General features: G+C 47.5%; 1 long non-coding RNA gene across 1 annotated transcript; it reads right to left on the bottom strand.

The window, feature by feature from the left end:
* Positions 1 to 5,923: 5,923 nt before the first annotated feature.
* On the bottom strand, positions 5,924 to 16,550 carry LOC129332291 (uncharacterized). The gene is made up of 3 exons (XR_008597320.1): positions 16,329 to 16,550; positions 11,211 to 11,336; positions 5,924 to 7,751 (listed from the first exon to the last, which is right to left on the bottom strand). It is a non-coding gene; the product is annotated as an uncharacterized LOC129332291 (long non-coding RNA).
* Positions 16,551 to 16,554: the final 4 nt, after the last annotated feature.

Here is a 16,554-nt window from a genome sequence, read left to right as displayed (position 1 = left end):
AATTTGTGCAAAAATGACTCTGTTTAAAATTCTCAAGTCAGGTTCTATATCTCATCAATCCATATTTGAAGATTTGGGGGCAAACAGTTTTGCAACACGGCTATTAGCTTCCTGCCAAGTCTTTACTTGCAAGCCTCCACAAGAGAAGATTTCACAATCTCCTTCAATTCGTCTGATGAGCTGGGAAGCCAACCTTAAAGTTTAACTTAAATCTATCATTCAGTAACCAGACACTTTTATTTTGTCCTTGTCAACAAAGGATAAAATAGAGAACTGTTTCCTCTTGTTTCAGAAATTTGAAATATTCTAAAAGTCAATACTTCTCCAGGGTAAGGGTCTCTTTCCTTCCACTTCCCACCAAGTTTTGTTTATGATCAGCTGCTATACAGTAGGAGAGGGTGGTAATGTTTTTGATGTGCAAAAATGTTTTGTGGCCTAGCTGCAATAACAACGTACTTGAATACCAAAGGGCTGCATCAACCTGTTTAAAGCTTTCCCCAAAGACTCATGGGAATTTTAGGTTTGGACCATGCCAGAGATTCTTCACCCTTCATGGAACTATAGCCCTTGAGGTTTCTTAATTGGGACTAGGGCTTTTTTTCAGCTGGAACGCTGTGGAACGGAGTTCCGGCACCTCTTGAAAATGGTCACATGGCTGGTGGCCCCGCCCCCGATCTCCAGAGGGGAGTTTAGATTGCCTTCCGCGCCGCTCAGCAGCGCGGAAGGCAATCTAAACTCCCCTCTGTCTGGAGATCAGGGGGCGGGACCACCAGCCATGTCACCATTTTCGCCGAGCGTGAGTTAAACTTTAAAAAACTCCCTCTTTGTTCCAGCTAACCCAAAATGACATCACTATGCAGTCCTGGGAGTGTGCACACACTTTGCGCGCGTGCATGTGGTACCAGGGGCTCCACCTCCCGCCAGGAGTTGCCCCCTGTGCTGGTAACCCACTGAGTTCCACCACCTCTTTTCCCAGAAAAAAAGCCCTGTCTGGGACCCAGGATGTTTGAGCAGACTTAGAGGTGGTTTGAACAAATAATATATACTATGACATTTTTCTCTGTACAGGTGAAAAGATTATCTGCTTTTCTATGCTGCCTGAGTACTCTGAAGAATGCATGTCTTGCTACATACAAATGTTGGTCTGTTTTTAAAAAGTGTGAGAGAATGGGAAGTACTCGTGACAACACAGAGATTGTTTCAGTGATCTGAAAGCCATAAGCATAAGTAATTCTGGGAGAAACCCTATTCTTAAGCGCCTGTAAGTCTTATGAAAGTGGCTGGATTCAGGCCAGCATTTTTGTGCATACCCTGTAGAACAATTCTTGACTCAATCTCTTAGTAAAAGGAGTGAGAATTTGCACTAGAGAGAACTCTTGTTTGCATTGTAAATGTTGTCTCTTCCACATCAGCAACTATCTGGAGTTTGCCACATCAGTGCAAGAGAAGTTCAAAGGCCACAAAACTACTTCTTTCTGGAAAACAAGAGAGGAGGGAATGAGGAATTAACTTCTTGGTGGGGGTGAGAGAGGTGACTGGTAGGGGCCCGTGGGGCAGTCTCAGGGCCAAGCTACAAGTGACGACATTTGAACGGCAAGTGAACAGACTCACGTATATTCCTCCCTGTTCACTTGCTCTCCACTTGCCCCCCATGACCTGCCAATACTTACATACAGGGCTTTTTTTCAACTGGAACGTGGTGGAATGGAGTTCCGGAACCTCTTGAAAATGGTCACATGGCTGGTGGGCCCTGCCCCCTGATCTCCAGACAGAGGGGAGTTGAGATTGCCCCCTGCGCCGCTCGGCGGCACGGAGGGCAATCTAAACTCCCCTCTGTCTGGAGATCAGGGGGCGGGGCCACCAGCCATGTGACCATTTTCTCCAAGGACAACCCACTGAGTTCCATCACCTCTTTCCCCAGAAAAAAAGCCCTGCTTACATAGATTGGCTTTACCAAGAAAGATATACTTAGATTGCACAGCCATTTTTTTACTTCAGATAGTAGAACGAAACCATCCTCCTTAATCTCTCCCCATCCAGATGAGACCAACTCTTCCAGACCCCTCACCCTCTGTATAGTCTGGGATGATGAAACAATCCCCCCCCCCCACCAAATAACACTGCCGCTCAGGAGAATATGGAGGGTGATGCAAGAGCCAGTCATTTGGGAAGCGTTTACAAACACCAGAAGGGCTAGGCAATCTCATCCTGGCACTTATGCCCTGACAGAGGGGGAGAGGTGAGGTTTGCCACTGTGCGTTTTTTGTATCTGTTAGAGGAATTTAAAAAAATATGGGGACAATACAGTGTTCTCGTTATAAGCAAACATCAAATTGAAAAACAGAAGACAGCGGGGAGGTGGGGCTAAGATTACCTTGGAGAGACAGCATCTTGACGCAAGGAAGCCTCGAGGTGGTTAGGTTTGCTTCTAATGATGCATATTTATGGCAAGCAATTCCCTTGCAGCAGAGTTGCTTCTTGTGGTCTTAAAGAGGTCCCAGATGAAATCTTGCCCAAGTTATTTGGCTGAATAAACTCACTCCAGCTGTGGGGAACTGGGGTGCGTGTGCGTGCTTCATCTGACACCTCCTCCTTAGCTGGAGGAAGATCAACCTAAACCGGGCAGAGTCTTAAGTCAGGTAACATTTGCTGCAAGCTATTTACTAGTGTCTCTTTCCACAATAATACCCATGAAGAAATTTCACTTTACTATTTCTGTAAGAAGGCATGCTCATGGATAAAAAAAAATGCAGGCTGTTCCTACATTATTGATGGCTATATGAAAAGCTGAATGTAAACACACACTTCCCTTGATGGATACTTGGCAGAGGATGATCACATAGGATTCTGTAGCACTGATCTCCACTGAGACCAGCTGGGAATAGATCTGAGTTTTAAAATGTGTCTTAAAATTAATGGAGAGGGTTGCACCCTAATTGTAAATGCAGGTACTTGGATTTCTCTCCATTATTTAAGCAGAGCTTACCTCCATGGAAACGAATTTAGCATCTCCAGTTAAGACTGCTTGACGAAGTACACCTACTTAAAACTACATCTTGGATAAATCACTTGTTTCCAAGTAACGCATTCAGGGTTAGTGTGTGAAACTGTTAGACACAGATTAAGTGGAGCGTAAGTTAAATAATTGTTTAAAATGTTCATTACCGGCATTTTAAAAAGGCTGGAAGATGTTTTGATTAAAATCAGACGTCTTCAGTACGACAGAATGCAAGTTTGCCGCTTTGTTTTGTGTTTCATTGATAAGAACCCTGCCATGTCTTTCTTCTGTTTCATATTCTTTCACTGCTCCTTCCATCTTCTTGTATTTTTTTCTCTTACACAAATATACACATAACCCTGGCCTGGATAGCCCAAGAGAGCCTGATCTTGTCAGATCTCAGAAGCTAAGCAGGTTCGGCCTTGGTTAATAATTGGATGGGAGACCTGCAACAAAGACCAGGCTTGCAGAGGCAGGCAATGGCAAACTGCCTCTGTTAGTTTCTTGCCATAAACCCCCCACCAGGGGTCGCCATAAGTCAACTATGTCTTGATGGCAGGATTTCATTTTTAAAATGCACACGCGAAGCTGGGTTATTCTGAATCAGACCCTTGGTCCATCAAGGTCAGTATTATCTCCTCAGACCACCAGTAGCTCTCCAGGATCTCAGGCAGAGATCTTTCCTATCACCAGGGCTTTTTTTCTGGGAAAAGAGGTGATGGAACTCAGTGGGTTGCCCTCAGAGAAAATGGTCACATGGCTGGTGGCCCCACCCCCTGATCTCCAGTCAGAGGGGAGTTTTGATTGCCCTCCACGCCACTTGTGGCGCGGAGGGCAATCTAAACTCCCCTCTGTCTGGAGATCAGGGGGCGGGGCCACCAGCCATGTGACCATTTTCAAGAGGTTCTGGAACTCCGTTCCCCCACGTTCCCCCTGAAAAAAAGCCCTGCCTATCACCATCAACACAATCCCTTTAGCTGGAGGTGCAGGGATTGAACTGGGACTTCGGCATGCCAAGCAGATGTTCTACCACTGAGCCACAACCTCACCGATGCAACACGGTAAAAGAAGAGCAAGATCCATCAGGTACAGCAATAACTGGTAAGCAAACTTCTTACAAATGAAATACGTGAACAGACACTTACGACTGAAAAGGAGTAAGAGCAAAGCCCAAATATTACTCATACTGATATACAGTGCAATCCTAAGAAGAATTGCTCCAAATCAATGTGCTTACCCTGGAGTAACTTTTCTTAGGATTGCACTGAGAGTCAAGGCTTGCACGACTGATTTGTTCATGCGTTTCTGTTTTAATATTCATAGATCCAGAAGAGTTAGCCGTGTTAGTTTGTAGTGGCAAAATCAAAAAGAGTCCAGTAGCACCTTTAGGACTAACCAACTTTATTGTAGCGTAAGCTTTCGAGAATCACAGTTCTCTTCATCAGATGCATGGAGGGCATGCATCTTCTTGCCCTCCATGCATCTGACGAAGAGAACTGTGATTCTCGAAAGCTTATGCTACAATAAAGTTGGTTAGTCTTAAAGGTGCTACTGGACTCTTTTTGTTTTAATATTGCTGACCTCTTCCTCTATCAAATATTAATTTAATTTAATTTATTGGATTTATACTCCGCCCTCCCCATATCAGTGGGCTCAGGGCGGATAACAACACAATTTAAAACATATTTAATTATCATTAAAATTAAAAAATACTACATCTTATCATTAAAATTATATAAATATAAATATACACACACACACACACACATAGAGCAAAGAAACAAGGCAGCACATAATTTGATTTGGACATTCCACACAGCAGTTCCACCAGGCTGGGGCCAGGACCGAGAAGGCCCTGGCCCTGGTCGATGCCAGGTGGGCCTCCCTAGGGCCAGGGACCTTTAACAGATATTTATTACATGAACGAAGGGTCCTCTGGGGCTCATATGGGGCGAGATTTAAACAAAGGATGCCCTGATTTGATTGTAGAACAATGTTAGGAACTTTGTTAAAAGGAAAAATATTTTCAGAGCCAGTGTTGTGTGATGGTTAGAACGTCAGATTATGATCTGGGCGATCCAGGTTCGAATCTCCACTCTATCATGGAGGCTTACTAGGTGAGCTTTTGCCAATCACTCTCTCGCTCAGCCTAACCTACCTCACAAGGTTGTTGTGAGGATAAAAGGGGTAAAAGGTAGGGTATAAACGAATAAACACAAATTCTGTTTTGAGGGTGCTGGCAGGTTGCTTCCATGGTCACTTGGGCTGAGGAAAGGAAAGCGTTTTGGGGCAGGCTGGGGTGCTCTGAGAGAAGATGCTCACAGTGAACATGCCACCCACTTTTCGGTCGATCTGTGTGGACCGTCTTCCAAATGTTGCCCTCCTATCACAGACCTGGGGGAGGCAAAGCAGGAAGAGCTGTGGCAGAGGAGTCCTCAGAGAGATGGGTGGGTGATAAAGGCAGTGGAACTCGCACTTCCTGTGAAACGGCTGGCCTGAGGCTTATCTCTCTACTGTGGGGGTTTCTCTGCAAATATAGACTTGTTCTACTCAAACAAGATCAACAGCTTGTGGGGAGAGGGGACACATCTAAGGTGAAACTCACTCCCTGACTAGGGGAAAAAGGCCATTAATTGCATCCTAAGTCACATGAACAGGAGCCTACAGGTTAGACAGACTACCCAAACGAGACTCTCTTGTCCTCTTTTCTGCCAATTATGTCAAATGTGACAGGGGGATGTCAACGAGGTGCCCTGCTCTGGGATACCTGCGAACAGGAGCTAAAGGTCAGTTTGATCTATCAGAAGTCCAGTGTCAGTTGAAAGATGAGCAAAGTTTATTCCAGCACAAGCTTTTGTGAGCCAGAACTAACTTCATCAGATGAAGGGCAAAGAAGCTTCTATTGGAACGTATCAAGCCTGTAAGGTACTACGACAATTCTGTTTTATTTTGCTACAACAGGCTAACACGGCTAACCCTCTGAAATTTGGTTCATTGCTACAGTTCCATTATCACTATGCAGGCAGTTCGCGCCATTCAAAATCTTGTCTCCATCACCGGAAGGGACCATCTTTGCTCTTGAGATATTGAGCAACGGGACATGATGTATTGGGAAGGAACCTCCATTAAACAATTTATCCTTGCAAGAATCTGGCTCAGTACTTAAGTACCAAGCTGTGTAAACATGGCCTTTAATGCTATTTTCCACAGAACAATAATTAATACTCAGAACTAGTTTGATCTTCCAGTGATAGCCATTTTTTATTTTTATTTACTTCATTTATGGCCTCACCTAGATAGCCCAGGTGAGCTATCCATTAAAAAAGGATACATACAGGCAGGGCTTTTTTTCTGGGAAAAGAGGTGGTGGAACTCAAGACCTCACAATGACATCACTTTGGGTCAGCTGGAACAAAGGGGGAGTTTTTTCAGGTTTGAATTGCCCTTGGCGAAAATGGTCAAATGGCCGGTGGCCCCACCCCTTGATCTCCAGACAGAAGGGAGTTTAGGTTGCCCTCCACACCAGGCGCAGAGGGCGATCTAAAGTCGCTTCTGTCTGGAGATCAGAGGGTGGGGCCACCGGCCATGTGACAATTTTTAAGAGGTGCCGGAACTCCGTTCCACTGCGTTCCTGCTGAAAAAAAGCCCTGCGTACAGGTAATCCAAAGAGAGGCTGGCACTAGTCTTGTTCATTGGGTGGTTGGTCAGAGTGATACCTGGAGCACATAAGGGGAAGAGGGGATGTTCAGGGAGTTTCCTTTCACTCCCACTTAGGCACATACCACCAAGCAGCATCAAGTTTCTCACAGATGGATTCTCCTGATATGGCAATCCAGCTCCTCAATGCCAAAACAATTTGAGCACAGGCTCAGATTGCTTCTCAGTCCACTCAGTTTCCATATGACCCAGGAGTGCTTCCCACTGACAGCCTTGAGAGGGGGGCGGGATTGAAGGAGAGAGGGAGGGAGAGGGAGAGAGAAGCACCATGGCTTCCTGAATCAAAAAGAGTCCAGTAGCACCTTTAAGACTAACCAATTTTATTGTAGCATAAGCTTTCGAGAATCAAGTTCTCTTCGTCAGATGCCTGATACAGAGACTGGTCAAATACAGAAGAGGAGGGAGAGAAGGGGAGGAGAGAGAAGAGGCAATTAGGGGGGGAAAGGGGGAGGGTGCAACCAAAACATTCCTTTGCTAGTATATGTAAACATCTCCTTTTGGTGTGTGGATCAGTTGGCTTCAAAGGAGTTTGCCATGTTAGTTTGTAGCAGCCAAACAGCTAGACCATCCAATTCCAATGCAGTATGAGCCTTCGATAACCACAGCTTTCCCTGCCAGATGCATCTGACAAAGAGATCTGTGGTCCCCGAAAGCCCACGCCAGGTGCCACTGAGCTCCCCCAGACCCCGCCTCTGTAAAGGAAATCTGTTACCTGTGATAATGTGATAACCATTCATAGTCCCTATTCAGCATCCATGGCTTCCTGAGTGACAGATTTAGCAAGTCAGCAACTACGGGGCTTTTTACCATCCCAAATCAAGACACAGCTTTGGAGATCCACAAAGCTAAAAACCAAAGAAATTAACTCAGCACCACTTCTGATTTCTGTCTTGAGTTTTTTATGCCGTATGGGACCCCCGTTTCCAGGGCCACTCACCGCAGGCAGCCAGGTTCCCCCTGCTTTGGGGCAGGTTGGCGCGAATGATGGCATCGTTGAGGGTGTTGAGGTAGGTAGGCCCTTGTTGCTGTAGTAAACCTGGGCAACAAAAAGAGGAAGGAAGAGGTTAGACAGAACACAGCTGCTATTCTATCTGTGGGTCTTTCAGCAAAACTCATGGTGGTGTGGGACAGAAGCCTTGGGTAGTAATTGGATGGGAGACCTCCATCAAAGACCAGGGCTGCAGAGGCAGGCCATGGCAAACCACCTCTGTTAGACTCTTGCCATGAAAACCCCACCAGGGGTCGCCATAAGGCAGCTATGACTTGAGGGCACTCCACCACCATTTCATTTATACCCCAGCTTTTCGCCAACAAGGGCCCAAAGTGGCTTATGTCATTCTCTTCTCTTGTTTTATCCTCACAACCCTGTGAGGTAGGTTAGGCTGAGAGAGGGAGCACAACTGGCAAAAGATCTCCCCGTGAGCTTCGACGGCAGAGTGGGGAATTCGAACCAGGATCTCCTAGATTCTAGCCTGACACTCTAACCACTACACACCACTGGCTAAATTTGAGTTCAGTCTATTACTTTTTTATTGCATCCTTCTTTGAAGGAGTTTGTGGGGGGGTAGTGCAGATAGATATCCTTCATTTTAGCCTAGCAACAACCTTGTGAGGTAGGTTAGACTGGGAGAGATCAGCTGGCCCAAGGTCACTTGGTGTGCTTCACAGCTGATTTGAACCTGGGACTCCTTAGTTCTAATTCGACACATTAATCACACTGATTTAAAACCAGCCATTGGCAGAGAAGCGGGTGGAAATTTCTCCAGTTTTTCTATGGAAGTATTTCCATTTCTGAAAATTATTTTTTTCTTAAAATTAGTAAATAATGGATACCATTGTTGATAAAATATTAGGCAAGCACGGCTGTTTCAAAGTTGAACCTAATGTTTTTTCAGGAGGTTGTCTTGTGGGAGACAGTACACGAATGTTTTACCGATTTGGTTATAAAGTCCCTAAGCACTTATGATAATCCAAATCTAAATTCAAGGTAGGAATTCACATGGTTGGCTGTGCAGGTCAAATTCAAACCAAAGCTAAAATTCTTATCTCTCTGTCTCCTCTCAAATGAATTAAAGTATGTTATAATACCCAATCTGATAATACATACAATGAGATGCTCCAAAGATCTTTACTGTTAAATTCTGCTGTAGCAGGTAAGGGGACAGCCACATCAACAACTTTTCATGCACAATTTTTGAGGTTTACTAAAATTAGTACATCATCAGTTCTCAGGGCCTTCAAGTTTTTTCCCCCTTAAATCTGAACAATGTAAGGGGAAGTATATGCTATATTGTCTTTAACATTTTACCAAGTGTTACTCCCAATAAGAGCCCGTGGTGCAGAGTGGTAAGCTGCAGTACTGCAGCCCAAGCTCTGCTCACAACCTGAGTTCGATCCTGGCGGAAGCCGGGTTCAGGTAGCCGGCTCAAGGTTGACTCAGCCTTCCATCCTTCTGAGGTCAGTAAAATGAGTACCGTTTCCTGGGGGTAAAGCGTAGATGACTGGGGAAGGCAATGGCAAACCACCCCATAAAAAGTCTGCCAAGAAAACGTTGTGATGCGACGTCCCCCCATGACTTGAATTTTAAAATGTCCCCTGTGCAAGCACCAAGTCATGGGGGGACGTCGCATCACAACGTTTTCTTGGCAGACTTTTTAGGTCTGGTTTCCCTTGGAGAAAGTGGCTGCTTTCAAGGGTGGACTCTGTGGCATTATACCCTGCTGGGGTCCCTTCTCTCCCAAATCCACCCTCTCCAGGCTCCACCCCCAGATCGCCAAGAATTTCCCAATTTGGAGCTGGCAATCCTAGGCCCTTAACCCTGGCACTGGAGCAATCCATCAGCTGAACCAGTGAAAGGAGTGAAAAAAAACAAAACCTGGTTCAGTTTTAGGTGGTTCAGCAGTGTTGGTCCACACAAGAACTGCAGGAAGGGACTCCAGTGGCACTTTAGACACCACCAAGAGTTTTTTCAAGGGTGTAAGCTTTCGAGAGTCAAAAACTCCCTGCTTCAGACAGCCTTGGTCCAGGCTGCACATGTGCTTTGTCTCAGGGAGGAGGAAGAAATTTGAATTGCAGCTGGTGAACCTGCCTAGCCGCAGAGACAATGACCGAGGGCTGCTTCCCTGGATGGCTGGAGGGAGGCGCAGCCCTCTCTCCCGGATACTCCCCCCATCCAAAATTCTGCGAGGCCGGGAAACGCTCCCCCTCTCGACAGGCGCCTGCTCGCTTAGCTTTGCCAACTTCCAGCTGGGGGCTGGACTTCTCCCACAATTCCAACTGATCTCCAAACTACAGAGAGCAGTTTCCCGGGAGACAAGGGCAGCGGCTCATGGCATCACATCCCTGCACCACTCCCCTCTCCAAACTCCAGGAATGCCTTCACCAAATGTCCAGGAATTTCCCAACCCAGAGGTGGCAACCCTAGCAGCCCAAAGTCAGTAGGCTCTTCCCACTGTGGGAGACGCCGGCTGGTTCCCTGCGAGTTTTTATTCCGCGCCTCCTCTTGCTAACAGCGAGAGAAGCTGCGCGCTGCGGCGCCTCCCTCGTCAAAGCCGCGGCGTGGGCACTGGCGTAGGCTGCCGCACGCTGCGCCGGGCAGGGAGGGGCGTGCGTCACGGGCGCCTCCTCCTCCTCCGCGCGTCACCGCTTCAGACGAGGAGTCCGGCGCGGGCGAGGGGCGCACCGGAGAACACGCGCGGGCGGCTCTCGCGTCTCCTCGCCCGCGCGGAACGTGACTCAGCGCGCTCCGAGGCGCAGGACCTCCTTGGAGCGGCGTGGCCGCCCCTTCTGCCTTGAAGCCAAGCGGGGGCAGGGGCGCCTCTTGCTCGGCCTGCTCTGCAGAGGAGAGGCGCGTGGAGGGACGTGACTGCGCGCCTCTCGCTGGGACACGGCGGGACGAGCGGAAGGGCGCCCCGGCCTCTTCCTCCGCCGCCCCTCGGGCGAGAGCCGCCGCGATTCTCTGTTGGAACACTTGCCGGCTCAGCACAGGACGAGGCTTTGCTTCCGGCAGACATGGAAGGCACCTGCTGCCAGCAGCGTGGCTTGGATGCGCCTGTATTAAGAAACAGTCCTGCGCCTAGAAAACTAGCACGTGGGGGCTCTGGCCTAGTTTTCTCCCCACTGCGCTGGTTTCCTATTTATGAGAGCCTCCCCCATCAATGATAATAGTAATAGCGATAATGATAATAACCACTGATATACTGGTCTTCTAGACAGATTGCCCCACTCAGAGTAGTAAACAAAGTCAGTGTTGTTATTATCCCCACAATACACCTGAGGAGCTGGGGGTGAAAGAAGTGGTTTACCCGAGGCCACCTGCTGAGCTCATGGCAGTAGTGGGATTCGAACCGGCAGAGTGCTGATTCATGGCATTATGGGCAGCCCAAGCACAGATTTATCACTTCCATGAGAATGAGGTCAGATAAGGCACACGTGGCAGCCCTAGGAAGAACATCAAAGTAAACCAACAGCACAGTGGCCAGAGGCAGCAGCTTACCTAGTACTTGTCTGATTTCCGTACCAAATGCCAACTGGGTCTGTTCACTGTGAGGGAACACACTTGGTACAGTAGTGGAGGCCCTCTGACCTTTGGTTGCCCATGCTTGGAATCTGTTTTAATGCTCTAGAGAATGTACATAAAACAAGGCATAATTAGGCCAGATAACATCAGAGACCAAGCGATGTGTAGTCTGATGACCAAATAAATCTGAAACTTATGGAGGGGAAAATACAATTATCAATTGTTTTGCAAAATAATAATTATTTTGCAACCTGGTAGAAAAGATGGAGAGCTAAGTAAAGACAGAGCCAGCAAAGCCCTTCCCACCTGGACAGCAGTTAGAAGATGATCCCATTCCAGTGTGAAAAAACCCTTATAGTTTGACGTGCCTCACTTTAAAGAGCAAGTGCCCTGCCTTGAGATCCCCTATATTGAGCACAGAGAAGTGTGAATTATAATGCTTTGTCTCCACCTTACTGCAGAAACTATTGAAATCTGAATGGTGTGCATTCCCTTTGGGGAAGGGAGAGAGAGAGAAATACTTTCTGGAAATGGCCTGCTTTTTTTCCTCATTGCTCCAGTCCCACCTGTCCAAAGATCTGCAAGGAGCAATTCCAACCATACCTCAAAAATTATATGAGCCTGTAAAACTGCTGTGCAGCCATTCAAATTACTCCATCTAGCTCAGTAACTTCTCTGCAGCAGTCCCTGGGACAACAAGAGGCCCAAGCTTGGCCTGGCAAGTACAAGAGCCGAGTTCAGTTCTTGGCACCTCCAGTTAAATGTTCTCAGGTGTTAGGTCTGGGAAAAGGTGCTGGAAAGACGTGAGCCGCGTAGCACAGAGGAGGCAATACTGATCTACATAGACCTGGTAGTATAAGGAAGCTTTATATATTTATATGTCTGCTCTGACTGGTGTGGCTCTCCAGGATCTCTGGCAGTGAAAGGTCTTTCCCATTACCTGCCACCACTAGGAGATGCCGGGGACTAAACCTCAGTACACAAAGCACATGCCAAATCACCAAGCCATGGCTTTTTTTCACCGAGCCACGTGTCTCCCAAATAATTTTCCATAGAATTGAATTCATTTCATATGACTTTTATGGGAAAGTTGAATGACCTGGATTGGAGAACTGGAATTTTCTCTTACTGTAAACCTTGCTTCTGCACAGGAGGGGAATTTCCGTATGGATCTTTCCCCCTGCAACTGATAGGGAACATGTACTGAAAATGCCTTGGGGACTGAAACTTGGAATGCCCCTTATATGTCATAGCGCAAGCAGGGAATTAACCTCCTCTTGAGTTCAAACAGTACTAGTTCCTGGGAATATCACATAACTAAAACCCTCATACATATGTGCCAAATTTTGATGAGGTGGTGTTCCTGACAGCCAGGCAATCAGAAAATCCTGTTAGTCACAGCCTCCTGTTCTAGACATAACAAAAATATAATGGGGTAGAAAATCCTATCTTTCTACTCAGAACCAGTGGACATTTAATAATAATAATAATAATAATAACATTCGATTTATATACCACCCTTCAGGACAACTTAATGCCCACTCAGAGCGGTTTACAAAGTGTTATTATTACCCCACAACAATCACCCTGTGAGGTGGGTGGGGCTAAGAGAGCTCAAGAGAACTGTGACTCACCCAAGGTCACCCAGCTGGCTTTGTGGAGGAGTGGGGAATCAAACCCGGCTCTCCAGATTAGAGTCCCGTGCTCTTAACCACTACACCAAACTGGCTCTCTATGACATTATACCCTGCTGAGCTCCCTCCCCTCCCTGACCCCTGCCTTCCCGTGTCCACCCCAAAATCTCCAGGAACTTCCCAACCCTGAGCCGGAAACCTTACACAGGCTCAAAGCAGACATCAGGATAAAATGGGGAAGAGGAGAATAATTTTGTAAGGCAGTTTGGGTCTGCAATGGGGAGAAAACTAGGGAGAAAAGTATAATAAATACACAAATACAAACACTTCCCATTCTTCATTTCTTATGCACTGGAAGAAGAATATTCCTCTGATTTTATTAATCAATTCCTCTGGTTTTATTAATTTTTGCTCGCCCTCCCTTTCATGCAGGGTGATCTTCATGATTCCAGCCCTCCCCCTTTATCCTCCAAACAATCTCACAGGTGAGGTTAGGATGAGAAACGGAGTGCCCAAGATCATCATGTTAGTTTAGTGTTTGAGTCAGAATTTGGTCCTGGGTCGCCCCATCCTAATACCTCTACACAGGCATCAGATCTGAATGTGTATCTCTGCGTATCAGCAAATCTGCTATGGCTTGCCAGGCTCCATTTGGCCAGATATTAGAATGATACGGCTGTTTGCAACAGCCTAACACCCACAGAGCAAGAAGGGAGACTTGCCCCTTTTATTGTTATTGGTATTGTGTTTAATAATGTATCCCACCTTCCTCATAGGTGCAAACAGTAGCCTGGTACTCCATGCCTTACTCCTCCCAACCATTGGGGGGCGCTGTGGGTCCAGCCCTGCCTGTCTCAGCACAGATGAGACTCAGAGCAGCACTAGCAATTTCTCTTGTTTCTAACCCAAACTGTAACTGCTGCAAGTTCTGAAAGATCCTTTTCACAAGTTAATAACTATGGTATTCCCCATTACTATGTATGGATGTGATAGTTGGACAATGAAGAAAGCTGACAGGAAGAAAATGGATTCATTTGAAATGTGGTGCTGTAGGAGAGTTTTGCCGGTACCATGGATGGCCAAAAAGACAAATAAGTGGATTCTAGATCAAATCAAGCCTGAATTCTCCATAGAAGCTAAAATGACAAAACTGAGGCTATCGTACTTTGGTCACATCATGAGAAGACAAGGGCCGTTTCCAGATGGCTTACCTGAAGCCGCTCCATGCCACAACATTGTGGATCGTGCCGGGGAAAACGCGAAATATCGCGTTTTCTTGCACGAGTTTTGCGCGACGTCATGCAAAACTCGCACGAGAAAACACGGTATTTTGCGTTTTCCCCAGCACGATCCACAATGTTGCGGCATGGAGCGGCTTCAGGTAAGCCATCTGGAAACGGCCAAGATTCTCTGGAAAAGTCAATAATGCTAGGAAAAGTGGAAGGCGGTGGGAAAAGAGGAAGACCTAAAATGAGATGGTCTGACTCAATAAAGGAGGCAACGTCCTCCAGTTTGCAAGATCTAAACAAGTCTATTAATGAGGAGACGTTCTGGAGGTCTTTCATTCATAGGGTCACCATAGGTCAGAGGTGACCGGACGGCACATAACGCCTAACACCACCCCTGTGCACCATGAAGCACACCGGTGGTATTGGGCCAGTGCTTCTAACACAGACACATAGATAGGCACTTGTAGCCCTCCCCCAACGTCCTCATCTCCACTAGCCCTTCGGTCTTCTCCATCAGTCATGGTTTTCTGTCCTCATTTTTGAGTTCTGGTCTGCTGCTCCCTTAAAGATTATGCTGCGTCGCCACCACCCCTTAATGCTGAGTTGTCCTGTCCAAAGGGGTCCCCAGCTCTTGCCTGCTTTCCCTCAGGAGTTAACGTAACAGCTGAGCATGACCCATTTTATGTCAAGTACCAGTTAAATAGGGACATCATTTTTGAAATACCCTGGAAATCTAGTCGGTCTCTAAGCTGCAATTGGGACTCAAATCTTGCTCATTTTTAAATATTGTGTCATGCCTAGAATTTGTTGGGGGATAGGAAAGAGGAATGAGAGATGGGGAGATTGGGCATGCAGTAAATATGGGCCTAGTGCTGAAATAAAGTATTTGCTTGGTGTGAACACAGAAGCCAGGAGAAGGAAGCAGGAGGCAACTAAGTGCCTTGCCCCATGACCCAAAGCCAAACCCACTGTGGTATGCCTGGTAATGCACCTGGCTGCTCACCTCTCCAGTGCCTGGGTTTCTGGGGGATTTCCCATCCCCACCCCTGGAACAATACTTTGCTGCCTCGAGTCTCTTGTGGGAAAACACCACGTGTCAATTCTTCAAAAATGCATTTAAATGTTGGCCAATGCAATTCAAGCCACCACCTCTCTGTGCCGCCTACTTCATGCTGGGGGATTGTCCCCAACCAGGAGGTTCTAGCAGACTAGGGTTGCCAGCTCTGGGTTGGGAAATTCCTGGAGACTTGGGGGGGGTGGAACCTGGAGAGGGTGGAGTTTGGGGAGAGGAGGGCCCTTAGCTGGGGTAGAATACCATAGAGTCCAATCTCCAAAGCAGACATTTCCTACAGGGCAACTGATCTCTGAAGATCAACAGTAATTCCAGGAGAACTTCAGCCCCCCAACTGGAGGTTAGCAACCCTACACTGGACCTGTTTGCCCATTATTGGAACCTGGTATCCAATGCTGATGTCTGATCCTCAGAATAGTGAAAAATAGTTGCTGGGGGGGGGCAATCTTGCATAGCCAAATCTTGTCAGATCTCAGAAGCTAAGCAGGGTCAGTACTTGGATGGGAGACCACAAAGGAAGACTCTGCAGAGAAAGGCAATAGCAAACCACTTCTACTTCTCACTTGCCTTGAAAGCCCCAACAGTGGTTGCTATGAGTCAGTAGTGACTTGATGGTACTTTAACACACACAGGTGCCGGGGCAGTCGGACACGTGGGGATGCTCTCTTGCTTGACACTAGTCTTACTGGTCTGGAACTCAGAGAAGCAGAGCGGCTGAAATCTGGGCCTCGGAGGAGGAAGGCAGGGCACTGGCCTGTTAAACACACAACTGCTGGGAAGGGGCACCGGTGAGGGAGTGCCAGATCTGCGTTGTGCCAGGTGGCCTGTGCTCCACCTTTTCCAGCTCCCCCCACCTGGCTAGAGGAAGGGAGCTTTGATTCTGAAAGCTCATGCCCTGAACACCTTGTTGGTCTCTGAGGTGCCACAAGCTCACAGTCCTGCTCTTCTACTGCAGACCAACACAACTACCTTCCTGAAGCAATGTTAAAGAAGTATTCTTTTGCATAAGCTTTCCTGAGTAGAAGCGCCCTGATAGCATGCAATACACATATATCTGAGGGAGGCAGCTTTGACTGTACAAAGGTAAACCTGGTTGGCCTCTGAGGTGCCACTGGACCCCAATCTTGCTGTCCTACTGCAGACCAACACGGCTACCCACCTGAAGCAGGCTAGAGGGAAAGCGCCCGGGCTCCTTCGGGGAAAACGGGCGCCCCAAGGGGTTAGACTGGCGCAACTCCGCTTAGCATCGCAGCGTTGGCGCCTAAGCGCTGAGGGGACGCGCGAGGGGCGCCCCCGGTGATGGGGGCGCCAGGTAGCGAGCAGCCAGGCGACGGGGAGAGGGGCGTCGCGCCCGCGCGCGCCCGCGCGTGGAGAGGCTCACAAAC

The sequence above is a fragment of the Eublepharis macularius genome, chromosome 1, assembly GCF_028583425.1.
Source record: "Eublepharis macularius isolate TG4126 chromosome 1, MPM_Emac_v1.0, whole genome shotgun sequence".
Lineage (NCBI taxonomy): Eukaryota > Metazoa > Chordata > Lepidosauria > Squamata > Eublepharidae > Eublepharis > Eublepharis macularius.
Note: the sequence above shows the minus strand (reverse complement) of the source record. Positions and strands in the feature narration are given on the sequence as shown.